Source organism: Habropoda laboriosa, unplaced genomic scaffold (assembly GCF_001263275.1).
Source record: "Habropoda laboriosa isolate 0110345459 unplaced genomic scaffold, ASM126327v1 scaffold589, whole genome shotgun sequence".
NCBI lineage: Eukaryota > Metazoa > Arthropoda > Insecta > Hymenoptera > Apidae > Habropoda > Habropoda laboriosa.
In genome coordinates this window covers 30,245-38,786 of record NW_017100726.1, presented here as the reverse complement: position 1 = coordinate 38,786, position 8,542 = coordinate 30,245, and the positions used below count along the sequence as shown (strand labels likewise).

General features: G+C 35.3%; 1 protein-coding gene across 1 annotated transcript in view; it reads left to right on the top strand.

The window, feature by feature from the left end:
• Positions 1-8,542, top strand: part of LOC108577107 (tetratricopeptide repeat protein 37-like) — a 23,962-nt gene that overhangs the window by 1,039 nt on the left and 14,381 nt on the right. The window lies entirely within an intron of this gene.

Genomic DNA, 8,542 nt, shown 5'->3' with positions numbered 1-8,542 from the left:
AAATTTTTCAAGTATTGTTTTTTTTTCTATATCCATAAAAAAGCAAATTCAACAACCTTAATAATGTACTATCCCAATTATTTAATTTTGAAATATTTTCATCTGAAAATAATGGTATAAACAATAGTGATGTCCATTGGTTGCAATGCATAATTAAACTCTTTTGATAAATGTTTTGTAAATTTTTTCTATTTCCTACAGATACTATGGCAACTGTATTTTGTTCATTTATAAAGGCCTTTATTTTATTTCGTTTTTTAACATGTACACTAGCAGTTCCTCTGAATTGTTTTATAAATCTTTGAAACTGCATGAAGTGATGGACAAGTATGAAATGGAAACGTTTCTGTATATAAATTTTCAGTTTGCCATAAACATTGTTGGCTTTAACAGTAAATGTGAACAATATCTACTTCTTTTTGCACTCTTTAATGTACTTTGACACTACTAAATTTCTACATATTTATTGTTAATAACAGTGAAGAAAGAATGAACAATTATTGGGTCTAACAATACAGTTTCTACCATTCTACATTCAATAATATTAATAAAAATAAATAACATGAGGTGATGTTTACATTTCAGGAGTCGATACAGTGAGTAATTTTAATATTCTAAAACTGTACAATTTTTACTTTGTTGTGCCACAATTTTATTCACGATAAGGAAAAAATTATTTTATTGTATACTACATTCTTACGTAAGGTTCAGTTAACAAAAATACCAACATTATTTATATAATTCATAACTTTTATTACATTATCTATTTAAAACAAAACAATGTCTGATTTTAATATTACGTTCATATTCTGACACTTACTATAGCAAAGATTGTTTTAATATTTTGTAGGATATCCTTCTTGTTGAATAACCTCTTTCAAACATGAAGAGGTATGTTGGAAATTATTTGTTTGAAATATTCTGTGTTTATAGTGTTCCATTCTTCTTTCAGTCGTTGTTTCAAAATTTCTTTAGAAGTTATTAGAGTTTTCCTAATTCTTCGGTCTAGTTTATTCCATAAATTCTCAGTAGGATTTAAGTTTTATAATTGTAGAGATGGCTGTAATAACTTTGGTTAATGGTAGAGTAAATATTCCTGCATAATCTGTACTTCATGTTTTGGATCTGTCCTGATAATACTTAAATGTAGTTTTAATTCTCATTTTTTTTTACACTTTTCAGTAAATCACTTTTTAAAATATTAAGATAAACATTCTTATTCATTATACTATCAAACATAACTAATTTACCAGTCCCAAATATTGAGATATACCTGTGCTTTATAGTCGGCTTTGTGTTTTTAATTTTAAACTCTTCATTTTTCTTTTGCCATGCCATTCTTTGACCATCTGACCCAAAAATGTTAAATTTACTTTCATCACTAAAGATAACGTCATTCCACCATGTACCATCTTTTAAAATAAACTCGTGCAAAATTTAATCTTTTCTCTCTATTCTTTTCATTCATATATGGCTTTTCCAGAGCAACTTTGCAATAACCACTATAATATGCCCACTATAACCACCTTCTTTTAATATCCTGCATATTGTTTGAAAATTCATTTTCTTCCCACTTCTAAAAATACAGTTGTTAATTTTGATGCACTTAATGTAGGATTTTTCTTTATTTTTCTAATAATTGTACTTTCATCACACATGTCTAATTTCTTTGGTTGTCCCTTTTATGATATAAACTCTGTGCAATCTTTGCGTTAAAATTTTTAATGTCTCGTACTGTACTTTTACTTACATATATTAACTCTAAAACTTCTGAGCCTGGAACCATCATGCGAAAGCCTAAGGAGGGGTTCCTTGAACCCATGCTTCTTACATATTTATCTTGAAAAAAATTGTTTTTTGAAGAAATTTTTATAACATTTGAATATGTTGTACTTCGTAAGAAAGATAGCATATGTTTTTACATTGAATTTATTTTTAGTTATATGTATTTATAGAAGAAAATAGTTTAGTAATAGTACCATGATCATCAAATGCTTGATTAAATGCTGCATCGTTCCTTTCCGATTAGTTAATTTGATTCTTCGTTCTATGATAGTTTGTTATTTTTTGGAGATAAGAAGAGCATAATGGTCCGCTTTGCGTAATCGCCAATACCGCAGCGTGTAGTATCGTTTTCTTTTTCTTATGCGTAATATTTTTCACATATAGCACGGTTACATCTGAATATCAAACTTAAATGAGTATACGACAATAAATAATTTTCCTTTTTACAGAAGGCACATGATTCTAACTTAAAAATTTTCAAATTGTGGATTCGAGATCCCTCCCTCCCCAGGACTATTATGAGTATGAAGAAAGAGTATTATAAATTTTATTTTTTTGTTTCATTCAGAATCAAAATAATTTTGTATCATGGCTACTTATATCAGTACCAGTCAAAATGATTTGTACAACTTCTCACACGTTTTCACAACCTCTAAGTGAATTTGTCGTACTCAAACTTATCGAACCGTTTACTATGAAGGAAAGAATCATAACAACTGATAACTTTTTTACAAGCTTACCGTTGGCATCTAAATTATTATAGAAAAAAAAAAAAAAAACATTGGTTGGCACTATACGCGGAAAAAAGGGAACTAAAGAAGGATAATATGGCTCGTTTTTCATCATTACTTTATAAATCAAATAGGTGAAAAGGAAAAACGTTTTCAAAAGGAAAAAGTTTTTTTATTGAGTTCGAAACATAAATTCATCAAAATTGATAAAAGTAACAAGCGCTTATCTGAAACAGTTGAATTTTATAATAAGACTAGATTTGGTGTAGACAATGCAGACCAAATGGCAAAGAAATGTAGCATCAAATCAGGATCAAGAAGATGGCTATTTCAAGTATTTTTTAACATTTTAAGTTAAGGAAACAACAGGTGAAAAGATATCCAGAAAAGATTTTATGTTTCAACTAGCAGATGAACTTGCCACTGAAAATACAGCTGAAAATGTAAAACTATCAATCCTCATTTAGGAATCATGGTCCCAAATGGGATAATAAAACCAAAAATGTACTACATAACATGGAATTTCTTTTGTAAGAAACTAATAAGTCAGTAAATATAAACACATTCTATTATTACGTATTTTTTTGAAGACCAGTCATTTTGACTGGTTTTGGTAGAAATAGCTTCGTCTTTTTGTCAGTAGTTCTAGGGTTAAACATGGCAGTAATTTTTCTATATACATATACGATTTTCTTTTTGTGTTGTGAAAAATGACAAGTTGGCATATTTTGTACGAAGTATTACTTTTACGCCCCATTATTGCAAGTGCATTTACTGAATACCGAAACACAATTGATGTTTCGAGGCTTGAGACTGTATGTACAGATTAAAATGTTTATAAACATATCTTTCATTCGAATTAAGTATTGTAATAGCTTACATAAGTTTTTATATTTTAAGGTGACAGAATATTATTGTAACTTCAAAATCAGACATTGTTTCATTAAAAAGCAAACATTACATATTATATAAATAAAATTTATACTATTGTTAACTAGACATGATGTCGCAATATTATATACAACTAAATATTTTTTTTCTTCATCATGTACAAAAGTACAGTGCGACAAAGTAAGATTTGTATAGTGTATCTGGTAACTACAAAAGATATTTATTACTTTCAGATGAAAATATCTTGAGATTAAATGATTGAAATGGTACGTTACTAAGATTATTGAATTTTTTTATTTGTACTTTGTAAGGATATAGAAAATAAAATATATCATGTCAGTTAAAAGAACACCGATGATCTTGAAATTTTTAAAAGATAACTGAAAAAATTTTTGTAAATTATTTTGTTTATCTCTTTCATCAGCTTAATTTTGCCCTAACCTGTTTTTCATATATCTATAAACAACAGAGACATTTAGGTGTACCTATTTACGTGTTCCACCTTGTATATTGATTGTAATGAAACTTTACAAGAAAAAGAAAAATATAACTGTATACTTCTAATTTCTTTTTAATATATGTAGTATAATATCCGAACTACAAAATTTTTTATCTGGATGTGTCTTTTGGGGGGCATTTTAAGTCGCTAAAGCCGAAAATGAGGGTTATTTTTCACGGAAACGAACGGTTTTAAAAGTTCAGCCTTATGAACATTTGGCCGTTAGGTTGGGTTTTGAGAGCATTGTTACTTACAATTAGTTCGACGAAGTCCAACACCAAAATCACCATTCATCTCGGATGTGTTAACCAAATCATTAATATTTTGCGGATCGACTAATTCAAACAAAAAATATCTCATGCAGCCGGCTATTTTCCCTAAAATAAGTGAATTGGACATGACAGGCTGGTATCATGGCCACCGAAATTGCCAGATTTTTTGTCGTACGATTCCTTTCGGTGGGTGTACTTAAAACAAATAGTTTATCGCACTCCAATTGAAAGTGTAATGAAATTACGTCAACGAATAAGTAGTGCTTGTACAAAAATAACACCTAAAACGTTAAAGAAGGTAGAAAAGCAATTCCAACATAAGTTACAGAAATGTATTCTTAATAATGGAGGACAGGTTGAAGGATAGCTACCTTACAATGTCCATCATGTTAGATCACACTATTTGGAAGTACACACTACGTACACATACACACAATATCGGTTCTTTTTAGAGCCACAATGATGTACTTACTTACATTCGGCAACGCTAATGCCGGCGACACATAAACTTTGAGAGTAAATAACTTAACAACGGCTTACGGAAAATACATGTAAAGGTAGTGTTTTGAATACGTTTCAGTATTAACTACGAAAATATGCAATAAAAAATATAGGGTTCCCTTTAAAAATTTAAATGTGACCTTCACAAGACTCTTCAACGTTATCTCAAGGTTAAACAATTATCATATAACTTTCATTCGAGACATTTGAAATAGATATACTGTATATAGAGGCTTGTATCTTCCGAACGCCTTATTTCCGTGAAAAACGACTCCTATTTTCGGCTTCAACAACCTTAAGAACCTACTGGTCCAGCTATTCCTAAACGCTTAAGACACATTGAGTGTTTCGCTTTCGGGAGAGTTTTCGTTAGCATATCCGCCGGCATATCGTTTGTTGAGATGTGCTCTAACACAACGCGCCTATTTTTAATTAAATTGCGCACGAAATGACGTCGCACGTCTATATGCTTCGTCCTATTATGAAATACTGGGTTGTCGGCTATTCTTGATGCTCCGGTGTTGTCGTTGTAAATTTTCACGCCTGCGACTTGCTGAAATCCTAGTTCCACATGTAAAGCGTGAAGAAAAACAGCCTCTTTTGTTGCCTTAGCTAATGCCACATACTCGGCCTCGGTCGATGACAGTGCGACCGTCTGCTGTGTCCTCGAATTCCAGCTGATCGTTCCGTTTGCTAGCACGTAGGCGTATCCTGTGAAGGCAGTTCGCCCAATCGGCGTCTATACGTCATTCAAAATGAGAGTAATCTCGCTCTCGGACCGATTCTCGTCCGTTTTGCGCATAGACAGAGAGCGCAGCAGAGGGTAAGACGGAGAAAAACGTAGGTGGTTAAGTGGGGGTTTGGACGTTCTAGTGGTTCTAACCCTGCCTTAGGCACGTCCCATGCGCGAAGCGAGGTTACTCTCATTTTGAACAGAGTATACGTACCCTTTTAATCTTACGTACCCTTTACGTACCCTTTGGTATCTTAGTACATGCGGCCGTCTAGTGAGTTTTATCGTAACAAGTCAAAAATGGACTCAAATAGCTCACCGTATGAGCGATGTCCGGTCGCGTAGCTACTGCCAAATACATGAGACTGCCAATTAATTCGCGGTACGGAAGTTTACCATCCTCTTTATTTGTGGGACCTTCCCGCTTCTGTAGTTTTGTCCCAGGATTCATCGGTGTGGTAACCGGGTTGCAGTCCATCATCCCAAAATTTTTGATTGCATCCTTGATGTATCCCTTTTGGTTGATTTGTATTTTGTCTCCCTTTCGAGTAAACTTGATGCCTATGCATCATCCGACATCTTCGAGATTGTTTATTTCGAAGTGTTTGTTCAAGTGATCTTTTACCCGATTTATATCGTCCAGTTTTTGAGCTGCGATTAAAATATCGTCCTCGTAAACAGCTATAGGGTTATCCAAATTGAGTGTTACATCTTCAAATTGAAATAAAACGCAAAGTATTTGAGATTTGTATGGTTTCTTTATTTTAACACAAAATCTACTTAATGACATTAATTATGAAAGACAATATCATTCAAGTGTCCTCCTCGGTTTTTTTTTCATGAGCCTGTATCTACTTAATGACATTAATTATGAAAGACAATATCATTCAAGTGTCCTCCTCGGTTTTTTTTTTCATGAGCCTGTTACGTTTGACCCAATTTTCACATAACTGAAATTCAATTTCATTAATGGCGGCTGTGATATTGTTTTTTAACTCGTCAATAGTCTTTGGATTATTAGCGTAGATTTTACTTTTCAAGAATCCCCATAGAAAAAAGTTTAATGGTGCTAACTCGTCAATAGTCTTTGGATTATTAGCGTAGACTTTACTTTTCAAGAATCCCCATAGAAAAAAGTTTAATGGTGTTAAATCACACGATATTTGTGGCCAATTGATGTCTCCTCCTCGTGAAATTACGCGTCCATTAAACATTTCCTTCAGCAGAGTAACTGTTTCCTTTGACGTGTGGCATGTGGCACCGTCTTGCTGGAATCAGATATCGTCCACGTTCATATTGTTCAATTTGGCTCTAAAGAAAGTGGTTATCATGTGACGATAACGCTGTTGGAAGATGTGACACTTAATTTGGATAACCCTATGTAATAGTTGATTCTTCTCCTCGCTCGATGCGATATATGCACGGATCTGCATTCGTCGGTTCAGCTCCGAGATTCTTCAACTCCTAGTCTACTCCTTTGTACCAACTACGTCCTGCCTGGCGGAGACCGTACAGAGCCTTTTTCAGGTAAAAAACTTTGTCGCCCTTCTTCAGATCTTGAAGGATCTTTGTGGCTTTTCTTTTGATATTAGCGTTCGTTTCCCCAAGAACAACTTGATCCAGGGCTTCCTCGAAGTATTCTGGCACCTTAATATAGACGTTTTCTTCTAGGGTTCCGTTCAGGTAAGCCATGGACACGTCAAATTGCCGAATGATCATATTGTGCTGAGCGGCGAGCGCCATCATCAGTCTGATCGAGCTCGACCGTGCCACTGGAACGAACGACTCGAAAAAATCTATGCATGGTTGTTGTGCAAACTCTTGTGCTACAATTCGTGCCTTTCTTTTCTGTAATGTTCCGTCGGGATTGTATTTGTTTCGTAGTACGAATCGACTTCCTACGCTTGAATTTTGGAACGATTTATCGACGATGGTCCATGCGTCGTTCTTTATGATTGAACGGACTTCTTCCGCCATGGCTTGTTTCTATTCTTCCCTCTCGTTTCCCGACAGTGCGCACTTCGCGGGTATTTCCGCAGCACATACGATTTCGACCTCATTTTCGTTCGATTCTTCGTTCAGCTCATCGCTGTCAATTTGCACTGGATTTTCGTTGACCTCCGTGTTGTACAGTTTCCGGGGTCTCCCCCTGCGTTCAGTACGTAGTATACAGGGCCTTCCAGGTCTGAATTTCGGAGTCTCTTGTGTTGTGTCAGGATGTTCCTGCTGCGGTTCTTCAGGTTCCGTGTTCGTGCTCTCTGTCAAAAATTGTCTGTCGAAAATGATCCGATCACCGAAGTCAAGATGCACTGGGCGGCGTTCCGTACGAAGATGGGTGACCGCTCCACATCCATTTCTGGAAGCCGTGCTGCTGGTTTTATCGGGCTGAAATTTCACACAGACGTTAATTCCATCCTTACTAACGTCTAGAAATTGAAAAAGTCCAAGAGCAAAAATCATTACCGCCAAGTTGGGGTTCAAACACGGTCGGGCGTCCTCACTCATTCTCCGGCTTGTTCTACCGGTTGGTGGTTTCGATGGAAAGTAGAAACCTGGTCTGAAAGGGGTATAAGCTGTAAAGCTGAGGCACCCTGAGTCCTTCTAAGGATGACCCACACTAGTTGTCGAAGATGATCAGCTCGTTAAGTGATTCCTCATGCGTACGGCTCTCTCGCGTTTCGAGCTCCTCCGGCTCAAAACTTCGGTATTCTCCATCAGGCGCTTTTGTTTTTCTTTTCGAAAATCTAACGTCGCGAGAGATTTCCACCTTCTTTTCTTTTGTCATCCAAATTCTGTAACCCTTGGCTTGTTTCGCGTACCCGATTAGAACTCCTTCGCGCGTACGAGGTTCGAATACACCCCTCTGTTTGTTCGTGTTTAAACAGTAAACCCTGCACCCAAATTCGCGTAAGTGAGCTACGCTAGGTTTTCTTCCGAACGGCGTCGTGTCGTTCAAACTTTCGGTCGGGCACCGATTTCTAATATAGTACGGTCATTCTACGCTGTATCCCGCTTTCTTTGAGGAAATCGTCGAATTGCTTATTGACGTATTCTCGGCCGCTGTCACTTTGTAAGCATTTAATTTTATTTCCACTGAAATTTTCGAGCATCTGTTTGAATTCGTGAAAAG